Source organism: Schistocerca gregaria, chromosome 4 (genome assembly GCF_023897955.1).
Source record: "Schistocerca gregaria isolate iqSchGreg1 chromosome 4, iqSchGreg1.2, whole genome shotgun sequence".
Taxonomy (NCBI): domain Eukaryota; kingdom Metazoa; phylum Arthropoda; class Insecta; order Orthoptera; family Acrididae; genus Schistocerca; species Schistocerca gregaria.
The window spans coordinates 718,626,910-718,642,763 of record NC_064923.1 but is presented as its reverse complement, the minus strand read 5'-3'; the positions used below and the strand labels follow the sequence as shown (position 1 = coordinate 718,642,763).

General features: G+C 43.4%; 1 protein-coding gene across 7 annotated transcripts in view; it reads left to right on the top strand.

Annotated features, from left to right (window-relative positions):
* The window catches only part of LOC126267043 (uncharacterized), a 1,079,001-nt gene that overhangs the window by 519,151 nt on the left and 543,996 nt on the right, over positions 1 to 15,854 (top strand). The gene's annotated exons all lie outside the window — the stretch shown is intronic.

Here is a 15,854-nt window from a genome sequence, read left to right as displayed (position 1 = left end):
ACTGATTTTAAAAACAAATGCTTATAGCAGCTCCAGCTAGTAACTTACTTTCCCTATACAGGTTTCGATAACGGCGGTGATTGACAGTAACACGTACGTCACGCTCTAGGTATGGTCACGGATTATCAGTGCCAGCTGAGTCCGAAATTTTTCATGTTAGTCTCTGTAAGTAATTCCTCCTGAATATTCTTCATGCCGGTCACTCAACACCTGCAAACAGTTGAACACTGGACGTTATATCCAACAAGTTAAAGGTCGGGAATACTCCAGTGCTCTTGTTAAGATAAATCCAACAAGTAACCGAATACAGACCATTTATGTCAAGTCTGTGATTACCTGAACCGAGTGACTTGTTTCCGCGTTACGCAAAATACCATTCAGGATGTCGAATAGCATATTTGCTTCACAGAGCTCACACACTTCTCGTAAAACGTTTTCTTATTCCAGGAACATTTGCCAAACAGCGTCGTAGTTGTTTTGGTATGTAAGTAACACACAGATTTGTGGGCGGAAATAAACACGTCATTGGTTCCGTAAGTTTGTATTACACAGTTCATCCAGAAAACCGATTGTGAGCCGCAAACCGCAAGACGTGCCGGCGATTCCACTCGTGAGTGTCATCCGTGGAAAACAGTTCTGATGATGAGATATCCACGTGGACTAGGTTTCTGTCGCATCACGGATATCCTAAAAATTGTGGTAGGCTGACTAGCCCACGTAGGCGTGGTAGGTTGAACGTATTTCCCGCGTTTATCAGCAAGCATTCTGGACTGAAGATTGGCGGGACATGTAGCTAGGCAAATGAATAGTAGTACCTTGTTGGATTCCTAGAGAAACATGGAATTATTCTGCAGCAGTTATTGCAATTCAGCTACGTAATTTCTCTAATTTTCGTTTATAAGTAGTTCAAACAAAATATCAACGTAGCACACAGAAAATGTTTTGCGAGAAGAAGTTACAATAATATATGTTTCTAGAGTGAAATTTTCACTCTACAGCGTAGTGTGCGCTGATATGAAACTTCCTGGCAGTTTAAAACTGTGTGCCGGACCGAGACTCGAACTCGGGGCCTTTGCAGTTCGCGGGCAAGTGCTCTACCGACTGAGCTACCCAAGCACGACTCACGCCCCGTATTTGCCCGCGAAAGGCAAAGGTCCCGAGTTCGAGGCTCGGTCCGACACACCGTTTTAATCTGACAGGAAGTTACATAAGTTGTTTGAAACCATAGCTGTATTCTCATGGATGCAAATTGTATAGCACAAAAAATGTCAAATTGCAGCGCGCTGTCTTGTCGGATAGGAAGATAAACCAGACAGGAATCAGATCGGTGATGCGGTTTAACGACAGTTGGCTAGGTATACTGGTACGTACGAAATTTTTAAGGCTTTCGTGGACACTTGTCAAATTGCCTGTTGGCTTCTGTCTTGGGCTCTTCGGCCGACGTTTGTTTGATTATTTTTAATGATTTTTCGCCAGCACGACTGGCTGGAACTGTCAAAGCTTGGCCCACAGTTGCTGGTCCGCCACCACTGGTGCTGTCGTTATGTCAGAAAAATTATCAAACAAACGTCGGTCGAAGAAACAGAGAGAAGCCAACAGACAACACTAATTTTTAGTCGCTTTTCCACGTTTGTTTAGGCAAATGCCGGCCTTGTCCCCAATCTCTGTCTTAGGAAATACGGTTTACAAACAGCTAAAATAAATAACACGCAGCAGAGTTTACGCGATTGACAGACAGGTGACACATTCGAATTCGCCCCCGTAGGTTAACTGACGACTGGAGATAGGAAAGTCAATCGGCCACAGAGTAAAAATGTATAACGGGATAGACGCTGGGAAAAGAGACAAGCATGTGACGTGAAGTATCGTGTTAACGGATCACTGACTGTCACATAAAATATAGCAGAGTTTCAGTGGGACAACAGAAAATGCGCTGTTGCTGAGTTAGGGCAAGAGCGCAGCGACAGGTGTGGAACCCACGTGGCCACGTGGCCTACGGGATCACTGCTCGGACTCCGGGGAGGCTGGGCGCCCATTTAATAGGAAAAGTTATGATTGGCGCCAAGGCGGCCGTTCCCCTCCTCAGTCATTACATCGGCCCACAGCCTTTCGCATTCTTAATTACAAACCTCCGGTAATTATCTCAGCTGCGGTCTGTCCTCAACTGCGGAAGCGGTGTCTTCACTTACTTTACGCTACGCTTACTGCCTTGGCGTATGCAGTAGCTGTTGTTAAATATTGACCTGAAATTAACTACAGATCGGTTTGTTGGTCTTTGAGGATTATAGTATAACGCCCATTCCCGAGAATCAAACTCCCGTGTATAAAACGTCATATCTCCTGAACTGTTTGTCGTACAGTGATATTTTTCAGTTGCATTCATGGATGGATGTGGATACGGTCTGCACAGTGTATTGCGAACAGAGTTAGTAGTAAAGAAGTAATAGTAAGTGATAAACTTTTTTCCTTTCAGCTTTTGTGAGCGACTGTGAAGGTTTGAAATAACGTGTAAAGTTGTTGCAACTCAGTAAGGACTCTCAGTCTCAAATACCGGATGAATACACAGTTTGTATCTCTAATAATTGACTTGTTGTGTTGAATAGTGTGTGGCAGAGGATAGTTCGTGTACCACTGCAACTTTCCCTGTTAAGTGTTCCGGTCGTGGATGGTGCGCGGGAAAAGCGAATGTTGGGACGCCACGGTAGCCTTGAGCCCTCATGGTATAAAGGACATACCACGAACCGATAGCGAAGGGTAAAAAGCGCTGGCACCACGATTCTAGCGAACTGAAGAGAGATCTGCTGACCGAAAAATGCCACACCGCAATATGAAATGAAATACTGCTCTTCACCAGGTATTTCCGAGAAGCCACGAGCAAAACCGAGACAGGATTACGCGCATCCGGCAGGCCAGCCCTGTTTTGAAAGCACGAACTGCGTCAATGTGCAAGCTATTAATTATTAGATTGACAGTTTTCGCGGCGCAGTGATTGCTCTATTACATTTCGTGCGTGCAGCCGCATAAATTCCACTACTTCTGTTATTTGGACCGTAATCCGTTCGATCATCTATAGCAGGGGTTCCCAACAAAATTACAAAATTTACTCGAGGACCACCCTCCCCCCCCCCCCCCCCTCATCGAGCATGATTGGATGATTGGTACGTTGTCATATCACAGTATCAAGTACCTAAAAAAGCCAAATTAAGAGTCTTTTTATACGTTTTCTATGTGTCAGTTGGCTCTAGGAAGACGCTAGACGCAGAAGTTAGCGTTCGCTAAAGCTCTGCTCATGCAGGAAGCGGCCAAAACACAAAAGCTGTTATCATACGAAATATATTATTTATTCTAATAGCATCTTGCAAAGCCCTCTGGCATAGCTCGCGGACCCCTGGGGGTCCGCGGACCACCTGTTGGGAACCACTGATCTATAGAGTGAGCCGAAAGACTGTCGCTGCACGCAGGTTCAGACACAGACGGGAACATCACAAGGGATACCTTAACCACAGGTTAGGCGGAGTATCGACACGAGTGTTCTTCCTCCACAAATCTGTAACAAAATTTTCATCTCGATTTGTGGCGTCTCCTTGTTACCCCAAGCCCCCCCCCCCCCTCCCCTATTTCACTGAGGCGAGGTCCTTTGTGCTTCAGCGGCTCATTAGTGATCGCCCACGCCGGTTCTCCGCGTTGTCGCAGGCGAAGACGAGCAGAGATGGTGACTCTGTGTGTCTCGGGCGACGTGATGCGCGCCACTGAGCGCTCAACTGACGCTAAAGCAATCGTTTTCTCGTTTTAAACTTGGGGACCGTCCACTGCCCATGTAAGCAGAGATACAAAAGCTCCAGGGACGTAGGTCTACGGCAAAGAACTATGCATAAGTGCAGTCTCTGGCTACACTGCGGAGTTGATTTATCATAATGAGCTTATTATGGTGACGTTTTCGTGAATTTATTAAACAAAGCGCCGCTTCCTTGACTTGTCCAAGCTGAAACCTCTATCTTTATTTATGAAACTTGTTGCCAAACGAATCTCAACTCTTCTTTCACATTCAAGTCACATAAAAGATGAAGTCGACTGTAAAATTTCAGCATTTACGTGGAGCACAGGCGACTGGTACAGTGCTTTGCCACAGATGGTTTATTGTGCTGCAAGACACGGATGTACCTACTGTGTCCCGTACATCTTTTATGGACTGTGCGAAAGGCCACTCTCGCAGGAGATCTTCTAAACTGCAACGTTCTGGAGCTTCTAGGCGTCTTTAATGTAACCCAAGGCTGCTACTGCCTCCTATGAAAGCCAAGAAATCAGTTGCAGTTGGTGCTTACTGAGAATCCGTCCTGTTTTTCGCATGGCATGATTCTGACGTTTGCCAGGATAGCACATTTTCTAAAACCAACTTCCATGAATAAGATTTTAAGAAAGGCTCGTCCTTCTTTTGTATGGAGAGAATATGGTTTACCTATCAACTAGTGTACCTGGTTTCTGAACAATTATTTCGCCTGCACGTGAAATGTCTGTGGAGTCCTTCCACAACTCGTGGAACTGGATAGATGGTGCGACATGGCCCATGTCTGATAAGGTTTGTGGCCACAATGAGACAGACTGCAAAGTGTAGTGAAGTTGAGACGTCTTCTTAGCAAGCAACTCTTGATCGACGCTCGTCATTTATACACTGAACTGCCAAAGAAACTGGTGCACCTGCATAATAACGCGAGCATGAGAAGCAACACGATGTGACATGGACTCGACTAATATCTGAAGTAGTGCTGGAAGGAATTGACACCATGAATCCTGCAAGGCTGTCCATAAGTCCCTAAGTGTACGAGGGGCTGGAGATCTTTTCTGAACAGCACGTTGCAAGGCATCACAGATATGCTCAATAATGTTTATGTGTGTGATGTCGTTAGGTTAGTTAGGGGGCTGATGACATCAGATGTTAAGTCCCATAGTGCTCACAGCCATTTGAACTAGTCTTATACAGGCATGCCGACCGCAGCGCTGTGTTCTGCCTGTTTACGTGCCTCTGTATTTGAGTACGCATGCTTTTAACAGTTTCTTTGGGGCTTCAGTATATGACAGGTGGAGATCTGGACGGCGCTACGATGATTGTTGTAGGTAAATGATTGAACTTGGCACACATGCCAAAGGTCTTGCCAATATCTGTGTTCATCAGCACCATTGAAGATCCTGTTCGAACACTCTCCACAGATATAACAGATGAAATAAGACGTGTAACTTGCTGGGTTGTTACGAAAGTTCGCCTGAAAAACAGTAACATATTCTTGGCAGAGACTGCTGCACTACATAAGCTTCGCCAGGATATACGCCGACCTCTGTTGGCCGAGCGGTTCTAGGCGCTTCAATCTGGAACCGCGCGACTGCTACGGTCGCAGGTTCGATTCCTGCCTCGGGCATGGATGTGCGTGATGTCGTTAGTTTGGTTAGTTTTAAGTAGTTCTAAGTTCTAGGGGACTTGATGACCTCAGATGTTAAGTCCCATAGTGCTCAGAGTCAGCCAGGATATCGAGATTGCGGTTCTCCCAGTTGATAAAGACAACGCCTCTGTTTTAATGTTTCACAACCATGATGACAAAATGTTCTGAGTGAAGGTCAGTAAAGATCCCACTATCCAGATGGTAAATAAGACTGCTTCGCTTCCTAATGCCTCTCCCCTTCCGCCAGAAGTTGAAACCAAGTGGTCTGGTTCCTTCAATAAAGATGTTCCGGGAACCCATGGGAAAACCGGTGCTTATCACTTAAGCAACTCTGTAGACCTTATGAGCAAACTAAAATCACTAAACCTGAACAGTTCGAATCTATTAGTCAGCTTCGATGTGTCATTACTCACAAAGGTTCCGCTTTTATAATCCTTACATACTTTCTAACCGAATTTTTTGAAGAGATTGACAGTGACACAGTGGGTAGCTCCTTATTGGCCTTGGTGGTCAGTTTAATTATGAAGACAATAGAATCTACTAGTTTGAGACCCAGAGTCTTTTGAAGATACATTGACGACACGGTTGTAATGTGGCTCCATGATGAAGATAAATCCCAAGATTTTTTGAGCCATCTTAATTCTCTCCATGGGCAAATCCGGTGTACCATGGAAATCTAGAAGGAGAGATCCATGTCTAGATGGTGTGGTTTATCGCAAAGATGGTAACACCATGGGACATGCGGTTTATCGAAAGCCGAGGTATATTGATTTATATTTACTTGTAAATAGCTGCCACCATCCTCCTCAGCGTCTCTGGCGCTCGTGTATCTGTGGCAACTTGCACAGTGGCGAGGTTCGTGTGTTTGAAACAGGGCCGGCCAGCCAGCCGGATATGTGGACGCCTGTCTCGGCTGTGCTCGGACCTTCTAGTAAGTATAGAGTGCAGCGCGATGTTTTATTTAGTATTGCGGTGTGAGTTTTTAGGTCAGCACAGCACAGTTCTCTTCAGTTCGCCAGGCTCGTGCTGTCAGCGCTGTTTACCCTTCGCTATTGGTTGGTGGTATGAGGGACATTCACAGGTCTAGTGGCTTTTGCACAAAAAGAGGCAGTCTAGCGATCTGTCGTTAGAAGCCTTTAAAATGAATTGGAGTGACAGAAGAGAGAGACAAGAATTCTCAATATCTATTATGCAGTCGCATAATCGGCGGGTACTGTTAATTTTTAATGAAGCTACGTTACAACAGCATGCAGAAGTAATTCATAGATTTAGTTGACGGTGAAAGAGCAAATAATTACAACAATCGACAGGCAGGGTAAATTGTACTGTACATCAAGAAGCACTTCGTGCTAAATCTGCAGCCATGAAGTGCGTTAAGAAATTGGTAGTGCGAATACTTCGGAAGGCACGCTTTGTTCAACTGTCAGTTGCAAAAGCTATCGATTGAATGAGAATATGGAGACTTTGTATACTATTGCAGAGTACGGCGGTTTAGTCGAGGGGGTATTACTGGAACAATTTTTCGTTTTAAAACCCGTTATTGTTGAATTTATAAAGGAAAAAGGGGTGCAGGAACGAAAAATAGAACATCGGGAGAGAATTGGAGCATTGCATTGTAAGTGGACTAGATTGCACGCTGTTCACTGTAAGACACCACTGCAAGGTGAGAAACAACTTATTTCTGACTTGGTGGAGATGCGTTTAAAAAGAAAAACTTATTGTATGTAGAAGCGGCAAATTCTGACGACACAGTCCAGTTCCATTTTGAAAATCTTATGTATGTAGAAGTGGCAAATTGTGACAACAGAGTCCAGTTCCCTTAACTCACTCACGAGGTTTAGAGACTTCATTGTGGTCTTGAAAGAATTACAAATATGTTTCTCTAAAAGTTTTGGGAACACTGCCATGTTACATCTGTTTTGGACAGCGTCTGCCGTTTCAGATGCATGTGCATGTGCAGATGTAACTGATGTGCACTGTAATTTCTCTTCTGAAAGGTAAATACATTTAACGTTAAAACTTTCCAGGACGTCTACATTGTTTTCCTCAAGTAGACTTTATGCATCTTCAAAACGAGGTTGCAAAAATACTAATATTTAGAGCAACATACTTTTATTTGTGTAAAAGTCCTTTTTTCAATTACGAAACTAAATAAGTCACGATTACGTGGCAGCCTGAGTGCGAAAACCTGTGAAATTATCTGTAACTGTCTGCCTGGCAGCAGTTTGTACCACAGAAAAATTGTGGTATGTCTTCGACATGCAAAAATAGTTAATTGCTGCTGAAAATATGTTTCGTTTGTTGTTGAGAAATATGAAACCAAGTCGCACGAAGAGCGCAACAACAGCATTCGCAGTGTCGCCTCCCCCCCCCCCCCCCTCGGCATAGTGGTGTTGGGGGGGGGGGGGGGGTGCAGTCTGGCCGGAATACTAGATGAAGATAATAACTGCAATTTATGTGGCTGTATGAGCTTATTAGAGTAGATTATGACTGCACTTTAAACTTTTAAATTCTGTGAATAATTGTATCAGACATTGAAAATCAAATTTTTGCTGCTGCTGCTGGAAGCAGTTAGATGGCACCTTGCAACTGGCATATTTTAATCTTTGATTAATAAAGATTTCGATTGGCTCTGACTGCACATCTTTTGCGACAGATACTTCTGCGCCTTGCATATATTCTCGTGTGCAGCGATACAGATCCATTCTTTAATGTATCTTTAGTTAACGTTAACAAAAGTCTGTATGTAGTAAATCTTCGATTAAGAAGGGCTTTAAATACAGAAGCCTGATCGAGAATAATTAACAGATCTGCGTATCGCAAACATTTGAAGCCCAGACGATCGCCTCATGCTTCCTTCGTGGTCGAGTAAAAAAGGCATAGACGCATATGCAGTACTTGGAGATGGCACAGTACTGAGGCACTGCATTCGCATTCACAAAGATCCGGATTGCAGTCCTGTCGCAGCCATACTGGTTTAGGTTTTCGTAAACCAATAAAGGCGATAATTCCTTTGAAAAGATCATGGCCAAATTCTTGCCCAATACTTATCTTATCCTAGCTTCTGCTGCGCCACTAAAGTAAGAAAGACTTTAGTGACATTGTGGTCTAGGTGACCCGAAGGCTCGTTCAGCAACCTAATCGGAAGGGGTTCTCTTCCTCCGTGCGTGATGACCATTTTCCACTTCGTGTATAGGAGCTGGGTGTTCAGTGTAGCTGACTGTAACGTATGTAATCCCTCTTCCGCGTTGTATGGCAATGAGATACAAAGTAGAGGCTGAGACCTTAACCTACTCCTCTACGGGGCTGACCACTAAGGGGGCTACTGAGCTAAACGTCCCTAACCGATGAACGAATCAAGAACAGTGTTACATGCCCTCACTTCGCCACGCACTGTGGAGACGTTTAAAATGCACTGGTACAAAGTCTGGTGACGAGGAACTTTACGCCTTCATCTCCTCTTTCGAGTCTTAGACTGCTAGTGGAAATGTCTTTCACCGTCGGAATTCTAACCACCTACCTCAGAGTGAAGCATCACTGCAGAGGCGAGCATTATCGATCTCGGCTACCGAAGTAAGTACCACTGCTGTTTCTCGTCGTTGATGAAAGTTGCTTCCTTCATTAACTCATGGTTTACCTTGTCCTTAAATTCCGGCCTTGCATGTGACGTTAACGTTATGTCCATCTGCAGAAGAATAAATTCATTACATTTTGTGTACATGCGTTTCCTATGTCGCTCTTCTGTAGCTGACTGAAGTTGTGCAGATTTTGACATCGCCATGTTTGCTTCTAAACAGTTCCGAAGTGCTGAAAATAAACCAGCTTCAATGCAATTTACAGTCCGCCCCCGGTAGCTGAGTGGTCAGCGCGAAAAAATGTCAATCCTAAGGACCCGGGTTCGATTCCCGGTTTGGTTGAAGATTTTCTCCGCTCAGGACTGGGTGTTGTGTTGCCCCAATCATCATCATTTCATCCCCATCGACACGCAAGTCGCCGAAGCGGCGTCAAATCGAAAGACTTGCACCCGGCGAACGGTCTACCCGACATGAGGTCCTAGTCACACGACATTTACATTTTTAATGCAATTTAAATGGTTCAAATGGCTCTGAGCACTATGGAACTTAACATCTGAGGTCATCAGCCCCCTAGAACTTAGAACTACTTAAATTTAACTAACCTAACCTAAGGACATCACACACATCCATGCGCGAGGCAGGATTCTAACCTGCGACCGTAGCAGTCGCGCAGTTCCCGACTGACACGCCTAGAATCGCTCGGCCACCGCGGCCGGCAGTGCAATTTACAAATAGTATGTGTTTCAGACCGCTCAATATACTTTACAGCGAATCAACCGAAACGCGTATATCCGAATATAAAATGCTCTTATTCCGTCACATTCACAGAGTTAATAAAAAAACTACTTGCAATGTTTCTATTCAACTGTGGATCGACAGATAAGATGTGCCCTTATCGTTTATGCATTTAAAGTTACCGAGGTCACGAACTGATTGGTTTGCATTGTTTTTAATTATTTAATTAAGCACAATGTATCGCATAGAATTCTTGTATGGGGAATATTATGATAAAATCTGTATACCGTTTTTTATTAGGCAACGTACACTTCCAAGCCAAACCTCAGCTTCAAAGTTTTTCGTGTGGCAGAGTGCAGTATATTTATTGGAAGATATCAAAAAATTGACTATAAGACACAAGGATTTTTCAAACTTATCATGGACCTGTAGATGTTGCTGTCTCCTTTCATGTGCCATCTTAATGCAGTTAATGCACTTAAATAGCAGACGTGCTGTTCAACGCTATAAACAATTTTAGCAAGAAACAACATTGCGATATCGTATGTAAGCAACATTAATGGGAATATAATATGATAAACAAAATTCTCTACGCATTACAAAGCAATTACTGAGGATTTCATTATTTGAAATTCGCTGTCCCCTTCCCCGTATCCCTTTCAGACCCTCTGGCTACAATGTGCACACGAAATTTTACTGTATCCTAGCTGCAACAGAAGCTGTTTTTCCCACTGGAAACTTAAGCTACACGTTTTGGAATGTTCAGCCTTTTTTTATCATGGGCAGATGCTGCCAACTGTCCGGCATCACAATGACAATATAGGAACTCAATGCAACAGCGCGCAGGAGCTTTCGACCACCACAATACACGGATGTGGTTGGTTCACTGTATTCTGCAGTATAATTGAATATTCTCATTTTGATTTTGCGTGCTAATTATTGAATGATCACTTTTCTGCTTATTACATTAGAGAACATTTCGTATTCACTTATTTTAGTCAATAAAATGAAGCCAAGAGTAAAAAGTATGTTTCGCAAATGGGTACATAATTTTGTATAAATCTTGCTTCTAAAATCATTAAAACTGTGCTCTCAGAGCATTGCCACATTAAGAAAAATCTACCTTAATTCACAAAAAAAATCAGGTCTGAAAGGGGTATACGCTCTTTCATCGCGTTGACGTCGCAGTGAAGGTTCTCCACTTCCCGGGTGTAAGTTAGTTAGCAAACTATATTATTACACGACAGTAGTCTGAGTTTGGAATTTCATTTTCTATTAGTTTGAATCTCTGTTTTTACATGGTACAGTCACTATGACGGCTTAGAATCAAAATTAAAATTGTAGTTTGGACGCTGTAACACAGCGTATACTCGCATTTTGTTGCACGAATTTATGTAATCTCCATAAATATGTACATTTATTGTCGGAACCGCAGAATTTGTCACAACATAGTTGTCAATGCAGCTGTCGACATTGGAATTTGTTGAATTTGGTCCTCATGTACTCGTACTTTCTCACGTGTTCCTCGTAAGTGCTTAGAGTAGACGGCGCCTCGTTTGTGGTGTACTCATTACTATCTGCACAGTGGAAGATTATCCCGCTAGTTGTTTCTTTTGAAAGATAAGCGTGCTATGTTCACAAAATTCGGAGTTGTTATTTATCGTGGCTCGTTCAGTTAGCTTAATAAGCAGGGGCAACGTCCTTCCATTGTGGGAATTTTCAAGTTAATAGGTCCACATTTGCCTTCTCGGGTCTGTTTCCAACATTTTCCTTTTCAATATACGTTTTCACTGCCTGATAAACGGTATTACCCTCCCACTTCTGTTATTAAAACTGCGGTATATTTTACTTTGTTTTGCTACAAAATGAAACATAAATGATCATTTCCCGTCCTCCTCCATTAGTCGATATGTGTATTTTCCTCTGTCCTCACTTTAAAAAAAGCAGTGCAAATAATTTTGGTCGGAGTAACAGGTTTCTAGTTACAGATTTTCTTTCTCAAGTAAATCATAATTGCTGTAAAAAGAACAAATAGCGGATGGTGGTGTTTTACGGACGCAGGAAGTTAGCGGTTGAAACAAATAGTTCTTTTGTTATCTGAGTCAGGGAAAACAGTTCACACGGTGCACATGTGTTACCGGCCCCACGTTCGTCGGTACGGCAGTTCCCTTGTTCGTACTAATGGAATCAAATAAATAGACATTACACAACAATATATGCTTTACAAAGCCAAGGACTTCACAAGGTCTAGTGACACGAACGAAAGACCCTTGACAGAAGAGACGCGAGGAACTGCACGATACAGCCAAAGATGATCTCAGGATCGTTACTTCCCACCACCTCTCAGTAGCCAAATACCTACAACGTGAAATGCTGAGCAACAGCCATCAATCTGTCACTCGCATTCTTTGAATTTTGTTGCATGTAAGGTCTGCCAGTTATGCAAAACACCGTTTTTTCAACGTTCCCAAACATGTTTCAGCACTCTGTGCCACCAGCAGTGGGTTTCTGTTTTATTTAATCTGTAATGTGAACATTTTTACTAAGTGATTACAAAATTACGGAAATATTTAGTTCAAACAACTATTTGTTTCTGTTAGTTAATACATTTACATTCGGATTGCATGGCTTTGCAGGACCACTTGCATATTATTTCGTACTGGGAACTTGTGATCTGCAATCAAACGATGTTGATAAGAAATTATGTTGGGAGTTTACGTTTAAAGCATAAAATGGTAGGTTAACTCCCAACAAAATTTCTCATCAACATCGTTTGGTTACAGATCACAAGTTCCCAGTACGAAATAATATGCAAGTGGTCCTGCAAAACCATGCAATCCGAATGTAAATGTATTAACTAACAGAAGCAAATAGTTGTTTGAACTAAATATTTCTGTAATTTTGTAATCATTTAGTAAAAATGTTCGCATTACAGATTAAATAAAACAGAAACCCACTGATGATGGCATAGAGGTCGTTGAAATATGTTTGGGAGCTTTGAAAAAACGATGTTTTGCATAACTGGCGGACCTTACCTCCAATAATTTTAACTGCAAACACGAAAAACACAACAACTGCAAATCCAATTGATGAATAACGTTGAATTTTGCTTGTTTTGAAATTTAGGTTAGATGCTCCCGGTAAACTACAGTCTAAAAGGGTGCATCAGTCTAAAAGGGTGCAGGGCAAGCACATGAAGTTAAACCTAGCAACAATCGGTATTGTAAATTGTCGTAGCTGTGTTGGGAAACAAGCAGAGCTCCAAGCGCTGATAGCAAGCACGGAAGCTCGAATCGTCATAAGTACGGATAGCTCGCTACAGCCGATGGTGGTGGAGTGTTTATTGCTGTCAGATATAGTTTACCTTGTAGTGAAGTTCAAGAAGATAGTTCCTGTGAGTTACTATATGCAGAGGTTATACTTTACATCCAGAATAAATTAACCATTGGTTCATTTTACCGATCCCTGACTCAGACGATACAGTGCCTGAAAAGTTCAAAGCAAACTTGAAATTGTACTGAATGCTTTCTCAGATGATCCTTTCCAGCAATTAGCTCAGGGGCCCACTCTAAGCGTAAATGATTGGGAAAGCATACTTGACCTCTTAACATCAACAATTCTGAACAAATACGAAGCATCATGACGGTTACAGGGATCAGTGACCACGAGGCAGTTATAGAGAATCTAAATTCAATAACATCCAATCCCACCCAAAATAAAATCAAAGTACATCTATTTAAATGAGCAGATAAAAATGCGGTTGTCGCCCTCGTAAGAGGCTGCCTAGTCGTTGTCAAATTCAAGCAAATCGTATTAATGAGTATTATTACGAAAAGTAAATCACAATACTTTGAGAATCACGTAGATGTGTTGTAAGCAAAGGGCGACATCCGAAGTAAACAAGCTTCTTCAGTATAGACAATACTACATAGTACAAGCGTAATGATTAGTCTTGAAGCTACTCTTGAACTGGGCCGCGACCAGCCGGGCGCGGCGCTCATGTTCTCTTCGCATAGAGGCCGCCGCTGTCGCGTTGTCTTCCTGGAGAGGGGACTGTCAGCGTGCAATTGGCTGACGTCTTGTTCACAGCCCGCTCTGCTTACACAAAACATATCAGAATACTGTTGCCTAAGCAACTAAAAAGCATGCAAAATTTATAAGAACGCAATTTTCATAGCATCACAGCGCTATTCATTTTGCATAAAGAGCAAAAAGCTTTATGCATCTTAATTTTTACTGATCCCACGCAAAAATCTGTTTCTTCCCAATGGTGCAGATATAAGCATACACAGTGAACCTTCTTCTTTAGCGGCGCATTCGAGTGGCCCCCGTTGTCGCTTTCCCTATCATAGCTAAATAGGTATACTAACTACGATACAAACTGCACACTGAACTTCACGGAAGCTTCAAGCTTACCAACGTCAAAAACCGATTGTTGACTTGGGAACGATAATCTTTGAATGGTATGGAAAAGGAAAACGTTACGAAGTATATGAAATACGAGAAAACCCGCTCAATATGCGAGACGTCTCAAAAATTCGAGAGACTGGAGGAAATATGGGTCAAATACGTGAGGTCCCGGTAAAATACGGAGAGCTTACAACTGTAGGTACAGCGGCCACCACAGTGCATTAGTGTTGTTCGTGTTTAATGTTGTTACTTGGGTTGGTGGGGTATAGAAGGGGCTTGAACAGCGTTGGATGTGTGAAGGACACAGAGGTGCTGCGTACTCGTGTAACAAAACGTCATCAGCTCCATATAGAGACTGAAAGGAGTTTCATTGTGGGTCTCCATGTAGCCAACCGGTCAAATCGTGTAATATCCAGACTTGAGAGCATTCGGATGTGACAGTGGCCCAGTATTGAACTCCATGGGAACGTGAAGTCAGACATAGTCGTAGTCAAGGTTCCGTTCGACCACGTCTGACCACCACAAGGGAGAATTGCTCTACTGCGCACCAAGCACATCGTAACCTCTTCACGTCTGCGCCTGCCATCCGAAAAGAAGTAATGAACTTCCTGCCGTCTTCTGTGGCACCTCGTACCATTGGTGGGAGACGAGCAGCAGCATGACTATAGAATTAACATCTCTTGCTTGTGCTGCCGCCAACTGGTGGCGTGGTGTCGTGATCGGGAAGTACAGACTGGTGAGGAATGGCGGCGCATTGTGTTCAGCCTTCCCTACCTTGGATGACCACTGTCGGCCACCTGCGAACAGGTTCCATTCTTCCTGTTTTTTTTTTTTGGGGGGGGGGGGGGGGGTGAGGGGAGGCAAGGTTGTATAGTCGCCGGCCAGTGTGGCCGAGCGGTTCTAGGCGCTTCAGTCTGGAACCGTGCGACCGCTACGGTCGCAGGTTCGAATCCTGCCTCGGACATGGATGTGTGTGAAGTCCTTAGGTTAGTTAGGTTTAAGTAGTTTTACGTTCTAGGGAACTGATGACTTCAGATGTTAAGTCCCATAGTGCTCAGAGTCATTTGAACCATTTTTTGTGCTACTGCTGTCGTCATTGTGTGGGGAGTCATCGAGTATGACTTTAGATCATGGCCAGTAGTGATTGAGGGAACCGTAAAGGCATAACTGTACGTCACAGTCGCACATCGTGGTCCCATTTTTCAACAGGACGATACTGATCCACACATAGGACGTAACTCTATGAACTGCCTGCGTGATGGTGAGATACTCGCGTGGTCAGCAAGTTCACCAGATCTGCCCCCAATAGAACATGTGTGAACAGCTCGGCTGTATACTGCGTCCCAGTGCGGATATCAGAAGAATTGTGGGCCAGCATGTCTCAGAAGAGCACACAACGGATACCCTTCCCAGATAAATCAGCGCGTCATCCAGGCCAGAGGGGCTGTCACGTCGTGCTCATAATTAGAATCATACTGTCAAGTTCCTATATTTCACTCGATATGGTAATAACTGAAATAACATCCCATCCGCCGTCAACCCGTGAAGTTTCATTTCATTTGCTCCTCCCCATGTGGGTGTTTCAATTTTTTTTTTTCTTCACGCTGTGTACGCATATGTTACAGTACAACTTAACGTTGCGCTACGCACTTCACAGTGGTTTGTGGGGTATAGATATAGATGTTTATTCTTACAGTGATGT